This window comes from Benincasa hispida, chromosome 12 (genome assembly GCF_027475165.1).
Source record: "Benincasa hispida cultivar pf3 chromosome 12, pf3_genome.v1.1, whole genome shotgun sequence".
Classification (NCBI taxonomy): Eukaryota; Viridiplantae; Streptophyta; class Magnoliopsida; order Cucurbitales; family Cucurbitaceae; genus Benincasa; species Benincasa hispida.
The window spans coordinates 84,543,986-84,560,883 of record NC_143489.1 but is presented as its reverse complement, the minus strand read 5'-3'; positions in this window follow the sequence as shown (position 1 = coordinate 84,560,883).

The window sequence follows — 16,898 nt, the reverse complement described above, 5'->3', positions numbered from 1 at the left end:
TCTCCCAACTTTAGGACTATTCTTTTTACCATTCTTGTAATAGGTAGGGCTTCAGAGTTCACTGCTTTCATTTTTCTTGTGCCTCATTCCCAACGGAGATTCAACCGTCTAGCTTCTATTTAGACATAGAGTTATGGGTGGCTCCAGACTCGACCATGGTACTTTTAGTCAATCTATGATTAACCCAAGTACCTACATAAATTAATCTGCCTTTTTGGGGTTCCTTTGTTTCTCCCATATTCTTTTTTAAGGCAGCTAAAAATCTTAGGGCCTCAACTCGTGGGGTTTCATCTTCCTTTACTTGCATATTCTCGTCCTCTGTATGAATAGCTTTGCCTTTCGAGTCTAAAGCTAATGAGGCTTGAAAGGCATTAAAGGCTGCCTGATAACTTGTAGAAATACAAGTAATTATTCTCTCAAAATTGGAATAATTAGGAATATATGTGATGTAAATGCACTCAAATCAAAGGGAAATGCATGAAATTCTATATATGTAGTAAACTCTTACAAAAACATCCTTTTAAGTAAAAAGATGCTTCACTAACGCACTTTAATGTAGGAATTAGAAAAATCTACTAAGTGTTGTAGACAAGGCCAACACAAGGGGTATTCATCCAAGACTACTCAACACATGAAGGATACATTTGGCTTGTGCATTTCATGTCAAATCACAACTTGTAGGCATGGGCATCTGACTGACGGTGTTTGATCGATTCAGAGTGGCAGGCGACTGTCCTAAAATATGGAATTTAATGAAATCACATCACAAAGTGGCTAAGTGATTGCATATATAAGAGGAAACCACCTGCAAGAGAAAGATTTAGAAAAGTAGACAACATACAGTAGTAGTTAGAATTCTTCATCTCTGCTGTTTGCAAGCAAGGGATAGGAGGAACGACCACCATTTTTCCACTGTTGATAAAGAGGTGCTTCCGGGGAGAAGCTCAAGAGAGACATCTTCTTCAACTCCTCCACCAAGTTGGCCATAGCAAACATTAAACATAAGCCAAAAAAAGACAAGAGATTGAACTCTACGGCTTGACTTCTTCCTTTTTACTTTGCATTTCCATTTATCATTCCATTCGATTGAACTAAGATTGTTTGTATAACACTTATTATCATTAATTCAATCTCATTCTCACCATTCTCCGCATCTCAATATGTTTACTTTCTAAATTGTTTGTGTTTGTGAACTTTCTGAATTAATGATTGCATGAAATATGTTGCTTAAGTCATCATGATCAGTTGATTAAAGTGAAAAAGTAGTTAAGTCACTCGAGAGAGTAGTTTAACTACTGAACACATCAAGTTATGGCGTGAAGTAATTTTACAGATAAAATTGTTCATGTATTTTTCTGTTCTTTGTACTATCGCATGCACTCTAGAAATAGGACTAAGAATGACATCCACATTGAGAGATGTTGAACATAGCATAAACTAAAGAACAGATTTCCAATGCATCACACATACACATAGATTTAAACAAACATCTACACCATCGTCATTTCATTATCATTTTACTCATATAGGCTTGTTGTTCCTATTAGGAAATGAACGCATACCATTTACACTTAAGCCATTCATTCACGAAACCTTTTTCCCTATATGAACTCCTATTTTCTTCTTGCATGTGTGCCAGTAATCTAATGTAAATAATCAACGTCTATCAACTAATTATAAAACCTCTGCATTAGATACAAGAACCAACCATGCGTTAGTGCACTCTAGAGTCTATGTGTTCAACCCTGGGCTTACCAGGACACTTAGATTAGATTTATACTTGGATCTAGCTTAAGAAAACTTGTATGCATTAACTAGGTATGCACACACATAATCTATCATCAGTCCAACACACAGCTTTATCTTCATACCAAGAGATAGATTATACATCCTCATCATTCATCTTCACATATTTTCCATCACCATTCATCTTCATCATCATAATCACGATCAAGAGCTAAAATTAGGTGAACAAGTTTTTGGCATCAGTACGAGGATTCTAGCAACGTAACTAATCGAAATTTAGATTTTGTATCTTTTTGCAAAAACTTTCAATTGAAGGTGTATTACAAGTTGAGCCTGGACTTGTAAATGCTTTATGAGCATAGGGAGCAATCCTGAACTCAGATACGACCTTGAAATTGAAAGGACCTTCAGCTGAAGAAATAGATCAAATTGACGTCAAATGTTAAGTCAACAACAACAACAACAACAAATGGCAGACGACCAAATTAAGACCAAATTAATTAGAAATTGGCTCAATAGCTAGCTAATTCTGATCCTCATGGCAAACAATAGCAAGCGTCCAATGCGTGAATATGCATCTCTAGTGTTATATGACTTCTCATCGGGATCATCTATCCAATTCCTGACGGGACCAGTTCGAAATGAAATCTATCATGCTCTAAATGCTACAAATAGTTGGAACGTCTGGAGGTTCCCATGGCGAAGATCCCCATGCTCACATGAAACGCTTCTTAGAAACCTACAATTCATTCGTGATTCTTGGAATCACACCATAAACAATCAGATTATCCTTGTTTCCTTATTCACTCCGTGATGATTCCAAGAAATGGGCAAGCTCCTTTGAGCCAATAAAATAAGAACATAGGACAAGTTAGTGGAGAAGTTCATGCAGAAATATTTCCCTGTCACAATTAACGCAATGAGGCGTTGAGAGATTATGAATTCTGAACAAGGAGAATTTGAAATAGTCACTGCCGCATGGGAGAAATTTAAAGGGTTGATAAAAAAACTGTCCTAACCATGAACTGCCTTTATTGTACAAATGGAGACCTTTTATGGAGGATTAAATAAACCATCCCAAATGGCAACAGATGCAACCGACATATGCGGTATTATGGATAAATCTTCAACATGGAATAGGTTGACGATGCTTACGTGGAATAGGTTGACGATGCTTACGTCTTTAGAATAGACAGTAAAAGGTGACCACAGAATGGCTATGTTTACCTAATGCATCACAACTCTGAAGCCCTTGAAAAATTTAAGGAGTTTAAGGCAGAGGTTGAGAACCAGTTAGGTAAAACAATTAAACACTTCGATCAGATTGAGGTGGAGAGTATATGGACTTGAAATTTTAGAACTATTTGATAGAACATGGAATCCTCAGCTCTCAGCATTCAGTACGCCTCAATAGAATGGTGTATCAGAAAGGAGAAATAGAACTTTGTTAGACATGGGTCATTCAATGGTGAGTATTGCTCAATTGCCTGATTCGTTTTGGAGATATGCAGTAGAAACTGCTGTATACATTTTTAACATAGTTCCTTCAAAAGCTGTTTATGAAACACCATATGAGTTGTGGAGAGGGTATAAATGTAGTTTACGTCACTTTAGAATTTAGGGATGCCCTGCACATGTGTTGGTGTGAAACCTAAAGAAATTGGAATGTGTTCAAAATTATGCCTATTCGTAGAATATACCAAAGAGACAAAAGGTGGTCTATTTTATGATCCTAACAAAGTTTTTGTGTCGACAAACACTACATTCTTAGAGTAAGACCACATGAGAGATCATCAACCTCGCAGTAGACTAGTATTAAGTGAAATTTCCAAAGAAGCTACAGATAATCAAACAAGAGTTATTAATCAAGCTGGTCCTTCAATAAGAGTTGTTGATGAAGCTGGTAATTCTAGTCAATCACATCCTTCTCAAGAGTTGAGAATGCCTCGACGTATTGAGAGGGTTGTCCATCAGCCTGACCGAAAATTTAGGTTGTCATACCTGGTGATGGAATTGAGGATCCATTGACCTATGAGTGATTGAGACCAGTGGATCAAAGCCATGGACCTTGAAATGGAGTGTAGCACTTCAATTCGGTTTGGGAACTTGTAAATCAATCCGTTGGAGTAAAACCTATTGGTTGTAAATAGATCTACAAGAGGAAATGAGACCAAGCTGGTAAGGTACAAACCTTTAAGGCTCCCCTATTGCCATGCTAAAGTTGATTATAACACTCTTGTCCGTTGCCATATTTTATGATTATGAAAATTGGCAAATGGATGTCTAGACAACCTTTCTGAATAGCAATCTTGAAGAGAGTATCTATATGGCTCAACTAGAAGGGTTCATTGAACAAGGTAAAGAGCAAAACGTTTGCAAGCTTAAATGATCAATTTATGGGTTAAAACAAGCATCTAAATCCTGGAACATAACATTTGATACTGCGATCAAATCCTATGGCTTTGAACAAAATATTGACAAACCTTGTGTCTACAAGAAAATTTTCAAAACCACTGTAGCCTTCCTAGTGTTGTATGTCGATGACATCCTACTCATTGGGAATGATGTAGGATTCTTGACTAACGATAAGCAATCGCTAGCAACCCAATCAAAATGAAAGATTTGGGAGAGGGTCAGTATGTTTTTAGAATCCAAATCATTCGAAATTGCAAGAATAGAACGTTAGCCCTGTCTCAAGCATTGTATATAGATAAGATGTTGTCTAGATATAAGATGCAGAATTCCAAGAGGGGTTTATTACCTTTTAGGCATGCAGTTAATCTGTCGAAGGAACAATGTCTTAAGATACCTCAAGAAGCTGAGGATATGAGACGTATTTCCTATGCATCAGTAATTGGTAGTCTGATGTATGCCATATCATGTACACGACCTGACATATGTTATGCAGTGGAAATTGTCAGTAGGTATCAGTCCAATCCAGAATATGATCATTGAACTGCTGTAAAAAAAATCCTCAAATATCTTAGGAGAACGAGGAGCTACGTGTTCATGTATGGTGCTAAAGATCTGATCCTTACAGGATACATTGACTCTGTTTTTCAGACCGATAAAGATTCAAGGAAATCTACATCGGGAGCAGTAGTTTGACGGAGTATAAAGCAAGGTTGTATTATTGCCTCTGTTGAGGTTGATGCCCTAAATCTCCTAGGGTCCTATAGTTTGTAAACCTTGCATGAACAAATATTTCAATGATTAATAATATTTGATATTTTATTCACTTTGTCTATGAAATATATGATATTTTAGTTACATTAACCACAAACCAATAAACTAACATCCAAGGTTATCATTGTAACATAAACATGTATGTGAAGACATACAGCTGAATCATGTTTAAATGATAACCTAAATGGTCTGTAGTATATGGATAAGGCTAGGTACCTTATCCTAGTAACACTACGAGTATGGCCCGTTTTGTAGGTGTTACAAATATTGTAAAGTTCTACAAATGATCTGATCCTGAGGGCGATCCTTTGATTTTTATGAGTAAAAGTGGCCAGATCGCCGACTCAACAAGCCTACCATTTTGGGGATTCGTCTGATTGGGGAGCTAGGAACTCAACTACACAAGATGGAATTCACTCCGTCCCAGAAGTAGGGGTAAGTAGATAAATCGCTCCCTTAAGGGCTGATTTCGGGTCTTGAACAATGTGATGCCACACCCTCTCTTGGCCCGAGAGGGGTTTAGTCATAGTGGGACTATGATTATTGTTCATTAGAGTGATCGATGGTACTTGAGGAATTAGATATAACTAGAGGGGCAAAACGGTAATTTGGCCCAACTGTACTTACGAGCAATTTGTGAAGGGTCATCGTACTATTGATTGGTTATATCCAATGGACACATAAATATATCTGTAGTGCGAAAAGTGCAGTTGTCGGTCTTTAGTAGAGTGCTCGACAGTTAACAGATGGTGGATAATTTGATTAAATAATTTAATCAATTATTCACGTACCGTTGGAGCTTCAAGCTACAGGTCCATAAGGTCCTCTTGGTAGCTCGAAGGAGTTAGTTGAGAAGTAGTTTTTGGGTTAATTTGAAATGTTTCAATTAATAAGAGGGAATTTAATTATATATGATATAATTTAATTAATTCAATTATATATGATATAATTGACATAATGTATTTGATACATTATTGTTTAATTGGAGGAATAAATATTTGAATATGATTCAAATATATTTTCTATGAATAAGATTCATAGTTGTCAAATTTAATATAGATATGATTTATATTAAATGCCATAAAATAGAAAAAAAGAACTATGGTTTATATATTGTATAACATGAAGAAATACAAGTTATTTTGCCTCTTTTATAAAAAATAATAAGGAAAAAGCTCTGAAAATGCGACAATTTGCTAAGAAAATTCATAGAAATAATTGCAACATGCAATGCAATACCTAATCTGCCTATTTTAAAGCTAAAATCACTTATTTTAAGTGCAGGGTGTCTACTGATGCAATTGAATGAAAATTCTCAATGCTTACACATGATCGCATAGCTGGCCAAGTCGGTGACTCCCGACGATGAGACATGACATGACACGTGGGCGGTGGAGGTCAAATCAAAGATTGAGTTGGTGGCTGATAAGAAAGCTTCGCTGCAAAGCCAATGCACTTCTAACGCGTAGTAAGTGGTGCACCAGTGTATGAAATTTAATGCACCTTATCAGCACAATCATGAGCGAGAGAAGAAAAGCTATCCTCAGACGTCTATAAATAACCATGAAATTGCCATGCAAAACACGGACTTTCTTAGAAGAAACAAAATAAAACTTTGTCAAAAATTCTTCTCTTACATCCATTAAAAAAAAACCTTAGTGAGAGCTTCAGTTACCCGTGGAAGTAGAAGAGGAACTCCATCTTTCAATACTTGCATTGAAGCAGACATCAAGGAAGTTGGAGGAAACAAGGAATTGTACACCTTGGGTTAACTCTCTATCCCTATTCCTTACCTTACGTATATTTGCATTGTTTAAACATTGAAAAGACTAATTTCATCAATATGAATACATACTCATTTCATCTTTTATCTATCTTCTCCATATTTATTATGAGCAGCTAAAATAATTATGGGTTGAGAAGCATTTAGCTAACATGAACAAAGCAATATTTAAACCATGTATTTTACTTCTTTTATGTATGCCTGATGAAATACTTGGATAACTCGAAAGATTAGTCTAAGTAGATTAAATCTCGGTTTGAAAGAACTATAGATTTAGAACTCATAAAACAAGAAGAGAGATTCCTTAGAAATAAGTAACATCTTTTGCATTATACACCCATCCCATATATCCTGGAGATAGGATAGTATGGCTATGTACACTGAGAAGTGTAAGTTATAATTTAGAGTGTACTGCTTGTACACATGGTTCATATATTTACTTAGGGATTGTTAGTGAATATTCTTCTCAAACCTATCATCACATATCTACATGTCACAACCATCACATATACTATTTCTCTCAAAGTATAAACCCCATCACACATATCTTAGCTTTAGAGTAGTACCAAAATCAATCATCTAATTACTATTCAATCGCGTCAAGATCAAAGCGTTAGTTTTCAGCGCATACTTGTAAAGCAATCCCTGAGTTCGACCCTAGACTTACCAAGACTCTAGTTGAACTTGCACTTGGATTCGACTAGATAAAACAGTGCTATAACCTCACAATTAATATTCATTTCATCGTATGTTATGATTGCATCATTTATCCTATTTTTTGTGCATTAGTTCACTACTTGCATAGTGATCACACGCTTCCACGAGAATCTGATTTTCTTCAATTGGTATCAGAGTTCAATTCTTGCAATTTTGATTTTCGGTTTTTAGAGATAAAAATCAAGATTGGTGAGTTGTTTTTAAAATATGTGCATGAGATGTATATGATTTTAATTATGGTTTGTGGGTTGATTGTTTAGGTTTTTGGAATTTAGATTTTCTGTTTTAATTGATGAGATCAATGTAAAACTCTATGTTTATGGGTATTTTTTTTTACAGTAAATCGTGTCGGTAAATCTGTGTCTTTCGTGGCAAAAAGTTACTATGAAAATAACTCGAAAAAATAAAGGTGAAACAAGAAAAAACAGATAGAAACAATGCAGTGCAGTTCATTTTTCAGGGATAGTTTTCACAAATTTGCCAATTTCTAGAATTCTAACCGTTGGATCGTGCTAAAATCTAGTTTGTCCGTCATTGCTGTCGAATAGAAGTAGTTTTTTATTTTTCTCTTTTCTTTTAGGATTTTTTAAAATATAGGGTTTTAGATTTTATTTGATTTTCTATGAATGCAATTAGTTGGTCAACTTTACTATTTTATTTTATTATGCATAAGATTGATTTAAATTAAAATTTTGAATGTTGCATAAAGTATGCTATTTAGATTAAAATCGCACATTAGGAGATTTAAATTAAAATTTTGAATGTTTCATAAAATATGCCATTTAGATTAAAATCCCACAGTAGGATAAACATATTTCATGCATCATTTTTAATATTCATGTTATATTATATGGTTGCATGATTAATTAAGCATGCTCATGCATCATACTAGAATATAATTATTATATAGTATGATAGGATGTGAATTATTTTCATTAGTAATAATGTAATTGTTATATTGTTTGATGAAAATGAATATATATGTTTATTTCCATGGATGATAATTATAAGTGTTATTATTATTTGATGAAAATAAACTTTGCATTGAGCACGACATTACTTAGATAAATATAATTGTTATATTTGATCAATATCATTAGATGCAAATTATAGGTTTTAATAATTTCATTATTTTATAATGGTTGTAAGTTTAATGAACTAGATTAAAATTTATAATCAAGAGTTGCATGAAAACGTAGATCTAAATTCATTTTAAATGGTTTAAAATTGATTCACCTAAATTTATGTTTAAGGTATCTCTAATATGATTAGAAATATGTTAATATTTTAATTTATTTTAATAGGATTAAAATGAATTCCGTAAAAGGCTATAATTTACAAAACAATTGTCTAAAGGGACCTTTGTCCAAGAAACACTCTATTTAGGCTGGGGTATTTAAGCTGACGGAAACGGAACACTCCCTACTTGGGAACCGACTTGGAAGGTGAATTAGGCAAATATTTTATAAGCATGCAATAAATTATTGAATTTATTAAAGAGTTTAATAAATGAAATTACATATTGTTAAAATATTCAATATAAACATGATATTGAGCAAATTAACAATGATTTAATTAAATTAATTAGTGGGGGTTTTCTAAGTTAATAAACCCATTTTTTTCAAGACACTTAGTGGGAGGGAAAACATGTATGTGATATGTCGTTTTTCTACCCATGTTCTCTTTAAAAGTTCACAATGTGAAATTCATGTTCGGCCTCGTGGTGCCCTTGGCACACCCTCCCTTAGGAAGGTATTTTCATAGGTCAATATCAAGGTGAATGAAGAAAGTGTTTATAATAAGTGGGAGAAGGACATGTGTCAGCACATCTTGTGGTTTCTTCATTAGTTTGAAATGTTATTTCCATGCTCGGCCTCGTGGTGCCTTGCGAGTGTCCCCCTTAGAAAGGTGTTTGCTTGGGAAAGGGACATAACAAACTTCAAAAATGTATAAGATTGCTATAATAAATTGCACCAATTACGTTCTACCCTAAGGTAGACTGGTTGAGGCAGGATTATAGGGTTGAAAATGAAGGTTTATACTTACAAGAAAATATTAAGGTAGTTAATGATTTCTAGACCAAATCATTGGTAATTTAAATATTATAGGAACAAGAGTTATTCTGGTATAATATTTTATTAAGAATATCTCAGTTCAATGAAGGAGTGACTGTTTGTCCCGAAGTGACATTTATTCTAAATCACTGAAATATCATTGCAAAATAAAATGGTGTTGGAGTTCATTATTTCTTTTGCTAAACTAACTAGATTAAAATGAATTTTTGCATAAGTGTCTAATATAAGTAATTTGTTTGTATAAGAAAAAATGACTAGCGCTACATTGAACCTTCTTAAAATTGGAAAATTAACCAAAGAAAATTATATAACTTGGAAGAATACGATAGATACTGTCATGGTCATAGACGACCACTTTATGACAGAAGAATGTCCTCTGATCCCTGGGCTCAATGCGTCACGAAATGTTTGTGATGCTTATGAGAGGTAGATCAAGGCTAACGATAAGGTTAAAGTCTATATTTTGGTAGGATTAACTGAAGTCCTGCACGTGAGATCATAGAATCACTGCATGACATGTTTGGAAAACCTTCCTCACAAGCCTTGCATGATGCACTAAAGTTCATCTTCAATGCATGGATGCCCGAAGGATCATCTGTTAGGGAACATGTCCTTAACATGATGGTTCATTTCAATATCGTCGAGATGAATTGAAGTCTCAGAAATTAGCCCAATCAAGTGAGCTTTATTCTAGAATCTCTACAAGACAGTTTCCTACAATTCCATAGCAATTTTGTTATGAACAAAAATTGACTACAACCTTACCACCCTTCTGAACGAGTGTAGATTTTTTAGTCTTTAATGAAAGTCAAAAAGACTAGTGGGGAGGCAAATATTGCCTTCTTCAACAAGAAGTTCCACAAAGGTTCAACCTCTAGAACTAAGTCTGTACCTCCTTCCTCTTTCAGTTTCAAGAAGTGAAATACGAAAAAGGATGGAAAGAGGAATAAAGCCATCACTGCTACTACTGTCCAAAAGGGAAAAAAGGTCAAAACTGCAAAAGGAACCTGCTTTCATTACAACTAAGATGGGCACTGGAAAAGAAATTGCCCTAAGTATTTTGTTGAAAAGAATAAGGAAAAAGAATGTAAATATGATTTACTGGTTCTAGAAGCATGTTTAGTGAAAAATACTAATAATATCTAGATACTTTATTCAAGAGCCACTAACCATGTTAATACTTCTTTATAGGAAAATAGTTACTGAAAGCAACTTGAGGCTAGAGAGATGACTCTAAGGGTTAGAATAGGGCAGGTTATCTTGGCGGTTGCAGTTGGGAGCTTAAAGTTTTGTTTTCAATTCAAAGTTTATATTGTTGGATAATGTTACTATGTTCCTAATTTTAAGATGAACTTGATTTCAATTTCATGTTTGTTAGAACACTCTTATAATGTATCCTTTAATTGTGATAAAGCATTTGTCTCGAAAAATGGTGTTGATACATGTTCTGTAACAAATGAAAGTAGCTTATATGTATTAAGCCCATTAGTATCTAAAATGCTCCATAATGTTGAAATGTTCAACATTAAAACCACACAAAATCGGGAAAAAAAAAAAAAAGGTTTCTCCAAAAGAAAATTCTCATATTTGGCATCTAAAACTAGGTCATATTTGTCTCAATTAGAATAAGGAGTATAAGCATGAAGTTGAGAATTTATGGGTAAAAAGATAACACTTTGACCAGATCGAGGTGAAGAGTACATGGATATAGGATTCCAGAACTATATGATAGAACATGGAATATATCTCAACTCTCAGCATCTGGTACACCTCAACAAAATGGTGTATCAGAAAGGAGAAACAAAACCTTGTTAGGCATGGTTTAATCCATGATGAGTTATGTTTCTCTACATATCTCATTTTAGGGTTATGTAGTGGAGACTACAGTATACATTTTGAACCAAGTTCCGTCAAGGAGTGCTTTTGAAACGCCTTTGAATTATGGAGAGGCCGTAAAAGTAGTTTATGGCATCTCAAGATTTAGGGGGTTTCCAGCACATGTGCTTGTGGTAAACCCAAAAAAATTGGAACTTACGAAAGAAACTATTGAAACTTCAAGAAGGAAGCACTTCAACAAGAGTTGTTGATATTGCTTGGTCTAGTCAAACACATCCTACTCAAGAATTGAGGGAGCCTCGACATAGTGGGAGGATTGTAACCCAACTAACTCACTATTTGGGCTTAATAGAAACTCAAGATGTTATAAAAGATGAAGATGTTTAGGATCCATTTACCTACCAGCAGGTAATGGTTGGTGTGGACATGAGTGGACTAAAACCACGAATCTAGAAATAAAGTCTATGTACTTCAATATTGTCTGCCAACTTGTAGACAAACCTAATGGGGTGAAACCTACGATTGCAAGTAAATCTATAAGAGAAAAATAGGTGTAGATGGAAAGGTGAAAACCTTTAAGGTGATAGAGTAAACACGCATAAAACAGAAGCTAACAGTATCATTAAGCATTTTAATTATACTTAATTTGAGTGATAAGCATGCTATAAAAACAACTTTATACAAAGAGGGTTTTAGAAGTACAACCTTTGTAGATTTTCTTTAAATCCTTGCTAATCTCTACGAATTTGACCTTCAAATCTTCAGTAGACCACCAAGAAAATCTTCTAAGCCTTGGATTTAAGTGGCGAAACTCTGAATTGAAAGGGGATTGAGGATAATTTGGAGAGGATTTGAGAGCAACTCAAGAAATCTGCAAAATTTTCTTAAAATTTTGAATCCATCCCATAAATGAAAAAAAGAAGCTTTTAACTACTTCATTCATGCAACCGCTCAGTCTTTCAGCAACTTAACACATCAAATTGCATTAGCTAAGTGACCTAATTCTTGAATGAAGGAATAACCATCTTAAAATTACAAAAGTTGGATAATTCCACTATCAAATTAATTTCCAATTTTAATTACATTTAAATTAAAATTTAATTAAATATAATTTAAATTCAATTTCTAAAAAATTAAATTTCTTTCAAAATTGAAATTAATTAAATTAATTAATTAATTAAACAAATTTAATTATTTAAATAAGAATAATTTAATATCAAATATTAAATTATAAAACACTTAATTCATTTAAATATTTTGAACTCTCCAAATCTAATGTACTTAGTAAAGGCAATCACAAACAAGAAAACGGTTAGTCCTTATGCAACACAACTTAAATTCAAATGTTAATTATATCGAATATAATCATCAAAACCCTAAATTGAATTTGAACATTTCAAATTCACTCAATATTCTAATCCAAGGTTTAATCTTTTACGAGCTAGTAGAGGGACCTCATGGACCTACAGATCATGAGCTCTAATGATTTGAGATTAATTGGTTAAACTCTTTAATTTGAATTAATCGATATTCGTTAACTACCAAGACATACCACTATAGCTCGATAATTGCACTCTCTTCATTGTAGATATATTTATGTCCACTTGATTTAACCATGATCAGTCAGTCGATCCTTCACAGGTCTTTCGTATTTATAGCTAGGTCAAAATTACCGTTTTACTCTTATAAATACATCTTGCTCCTTAAGTCGCCATTAATCCTCTATTGAACAATTGGGTTATAGTCCAACTCATAAATTGTGTCCCTCTCTATCATTAGAGAATAGGGCCCCTTTGTTCAAGACTAGGAATCAGTACTTAAGAGAACAACCTATTTTCTAACCCTAAATAGGGTAGGAGCGAATTCCATCTTGCAGGACTATGTCCCTAGCTATCTATCCAATTTTATCCCCAAAATGGGAGGCTTATAAAGCAATATTGTTGAACTACTCTCACTTATGTAGATCAAAGGATAATCTTGAATAAATAGGAGTTCATAGTTAGCTCAAGATTAGGATCAAATTACCATAGGTCATCGAATTGAAATAGTCAGTTTTAACAGTAAACGGTTGTTATAAAGAAAAGTGACAATTTCGTGGTCCGGTCTTATGCAAACGTATTTTGCATAAGATACCCTCACTCGCATGTCTCCACATGAATGATTTTGGGATCACATCGTTTGTATTAGTATACAAAGTGGGTCACATCCATAGTGTCCCCAGGATGTGGCACCCAATCTCATCCATATATTTATAAACCTTTTAGGCTAAGTACTATAACTTGATCCTCTTTTATGTCTCTACATAAAGTTAAAGCATTCATACTATAGCCATCGGTTCGTTTATTGGATTTTATAACAGAAATACAATTTCAATAATACTTTTATTGAATGAAATCTCAACAATTTATTGCAAAATAGAATATATTTCATATATTACGAACTGCGAATTTTAGGACATTCCCAACACAAGGCTAGATTAGTAGAAAAGGGTTATACCTAGGTTAGGGGAGTGAACTATGAGGAAACTTTCTCGTATGTTTCTATCCTAAAATCTATCTGGATTCTCTTGTCCATTGCCACATATTATGACTATGAAATATGGCAAATGGATGTCAAGACTACCTTTTTGAATTGTAATCTCGATGAGATAATCTACATGTCTCATCCAGAAGGATTCATTAAACAAGGTCAAGAGCAAAAGATTTGTCAGCTAAATCGGTCTATTTATGGATTGAAACAAGCATCTCAATCTTGGAATATGAGGTTTGACGCTTGATAGAGTTAGAAAACACAGAGCGGAAGAAAAATGGATCATTAAGCATTCTAATTCATTAATTTTGCCTTTAAATTAAGCATGCTCATAAACTAATAAGAGGGCTTCATGTGATACCTTTGACGAAACATTTGGTTCTTAAATCTCAGCTGCAATCTCCTTGAAATCAGTTCGTGAACCACCTCAAGGCCTTCCCTACTATCCTCTTGGTGATTTGGATTGAATTGTATGACTCAAAATAAGCTCGGATTAAGGGAGTTTGGAGATGAGGTTACTGCATCACCAGGTTGAAGACCTTCTTCAACCTCAAACTTTTATAGCAAAAAACAATTAGTTGCATGCCCGATTCTAACTTCAATCTTCTTTATTTATTGCAGACTTTCATGCAAAAAGAATTGTTGCATGAATCGCAGCTCATGCTTTGAAGATTGACTCAATTTAGAAATGGAAAATGAGAATGAGTGTTCTACTTACTTAGAAAGTAGAAAAATCCCACTTTTGGGATTTTTCATTTTCATTTTTTATTCCCAAATTAATTTTCCTCTCAAAAATGAAATTTTTATTAATTTTACAAAATTAATTCAATTATTAATTTTCTAATAAAATTAATAATAAATAATTAGTTAAACAATTTAATTAATTCTATTTAATTCAATATAAAATATTAAATTAATTTAACTCTAATTCCACCATCATGAATCTCTATTCATGAATTTAATACTTAAATCAAATTTAAATATTAATTAATTATCCAATTTTGTTTGATTCCAAAAATTAACCACGTAATTATATCACATATAATTACTAATTCCCTTAATTCTAATTTGAACGTTTCAAATTAACTTATTACGCTACTCCAAGGCTAATCCATTTGTGAGCTAGTAGGGGGATCTGTGGACCTAAAGATCATGGGCTCCAACGATCCGAGATTAATTGGCTAAACTCTTTACACCGAATTAACTTCCATTGGTTAATTACTGGGTCACTCCACTAATGCCCAGAGTTGCACTCCCCTCACTGTAGATATATTATGTCCACTTGGTATTATCATGATTAGTAAATTAACCCTTCACAGGTTGTTCGTAATAACGGTTCGGTCAAATGGCTATTTCACCCCCGAGATTACCTCTTTTTCCTTAAGTCCCACTGATCCTCTAATGAACAATTGGTTTGTGATCTGATCAATAAACCGAGTCCCTCTCAAGCCAATGAGAGGGTGGAGCCCCTAATTCAAGACCTGGAGTCAGCACTTAAGGGAACAACCTCTTTACTATCCCCGAAAATGGTTTGGAGTGAATTCCATCTTGCACCCTATGTCCCCATCTATCTACCCGGTCTTACCCCTGAAATAATAAAAGTTTATTGAGTCAACCCTCACCTATGCAAATCTAAGGATAATCTCGAATAAACATGAGTTCATAATTAGATTAGGATTAAGGTAAGTTACCTAGGTCATCGTTTTGAAATAGTTAGTCTTAAACAATAAACATCATTATAAAGTAAGAGTGACTTATTTCATGGTTTGATCTTGTACAAATTCATTGCACAGGACGCCCCCACTCCTCATGTCATGACATGTACGAATTAGGATCACTTCGTCTATAGCACTTTACAACTCCTTGAAATAACTATAGAATGGGCCCATTCGATAGTGTTACCAGAATAAGGCACCTAACCTTATTCATATACTATAGACCATTTTGACTATTTACTCAAACCTGATCCACTTTTATCCACATAAATTTCAAGTACTCATGTAATAGTCATGGATCTTTTAGTTTATTGGATTTATTTCTAAAACGAAATAAGCAATTCATATATTCAATAATAACTTATTGAATTTTCAGAATAAGTTTTATTGTTTACAAACCACCAGTTTTAGGATATAAAACCCAACAAACTTTCACTTGGACTAAAACTCCAGTGGTAAGAAATAATACTGAGTTTTTGAGTTTTTTTAAAAAATACAATAAACTAGGACATCACATACCCATGTTTTTTTTTCTCCCACTTGCCCTAGGTTATTAACCTCGTAATCCTAGTCTTACTAGGAGATTCTCAAACACTTTAGCCAAGAGAATCGTTGTAAACATGTTAGTATACAATAAACTTCTTTTTAAACTATAGGGGGATGCATCTTATTTTCACAAAACTTGTTTCTCAATAATGGCTAGGAAGTCATACATTTCTCCCACTACATCGAGGTATTCTCAACTCTTTAAGTAAGATGCATCTAACCTATCTAAACAACCTTTTGTTTATAGTGTCAATTTTGAATAATAACTCTTTATTGATATATGCGAGCTTTTATGAAAACAAATAATACATGGTGAACAATACTCCAACACTCAAGGGTTTGACATTAACACTTATATCGATCTTTCAGATTTGTGAAGTATGTAAACAACGTTTACATATCATAAACAACTTTTATGAGTTCTTCCATATCTCGTCTGGATTTTTAGAAATACCTTAAAATTGAAATGATGTTGAGAAACAATTAAGGCAACTAGGTGTAGAAAGTTTTCACTGGATTTCATGTTCTATTAAATAGTCTTAGAAAACCTCAAACTTTCTATAACTTTGATCCAATCGAAGTATTTCAGTTTTATTTTACCTAACAAGTTTTGTACACTCTGAACTTTTCAAGTGTTCTAAACTTATCACTTAGGTTAAATTGCTATTTTTGATTTCTAACCGTTTTAAATATCTAAATATTTGCAAAAAGATTTTAACTAGGTTGGTTCTAACAGAAGTTACTTTGTAATAGAACAAACGTAAC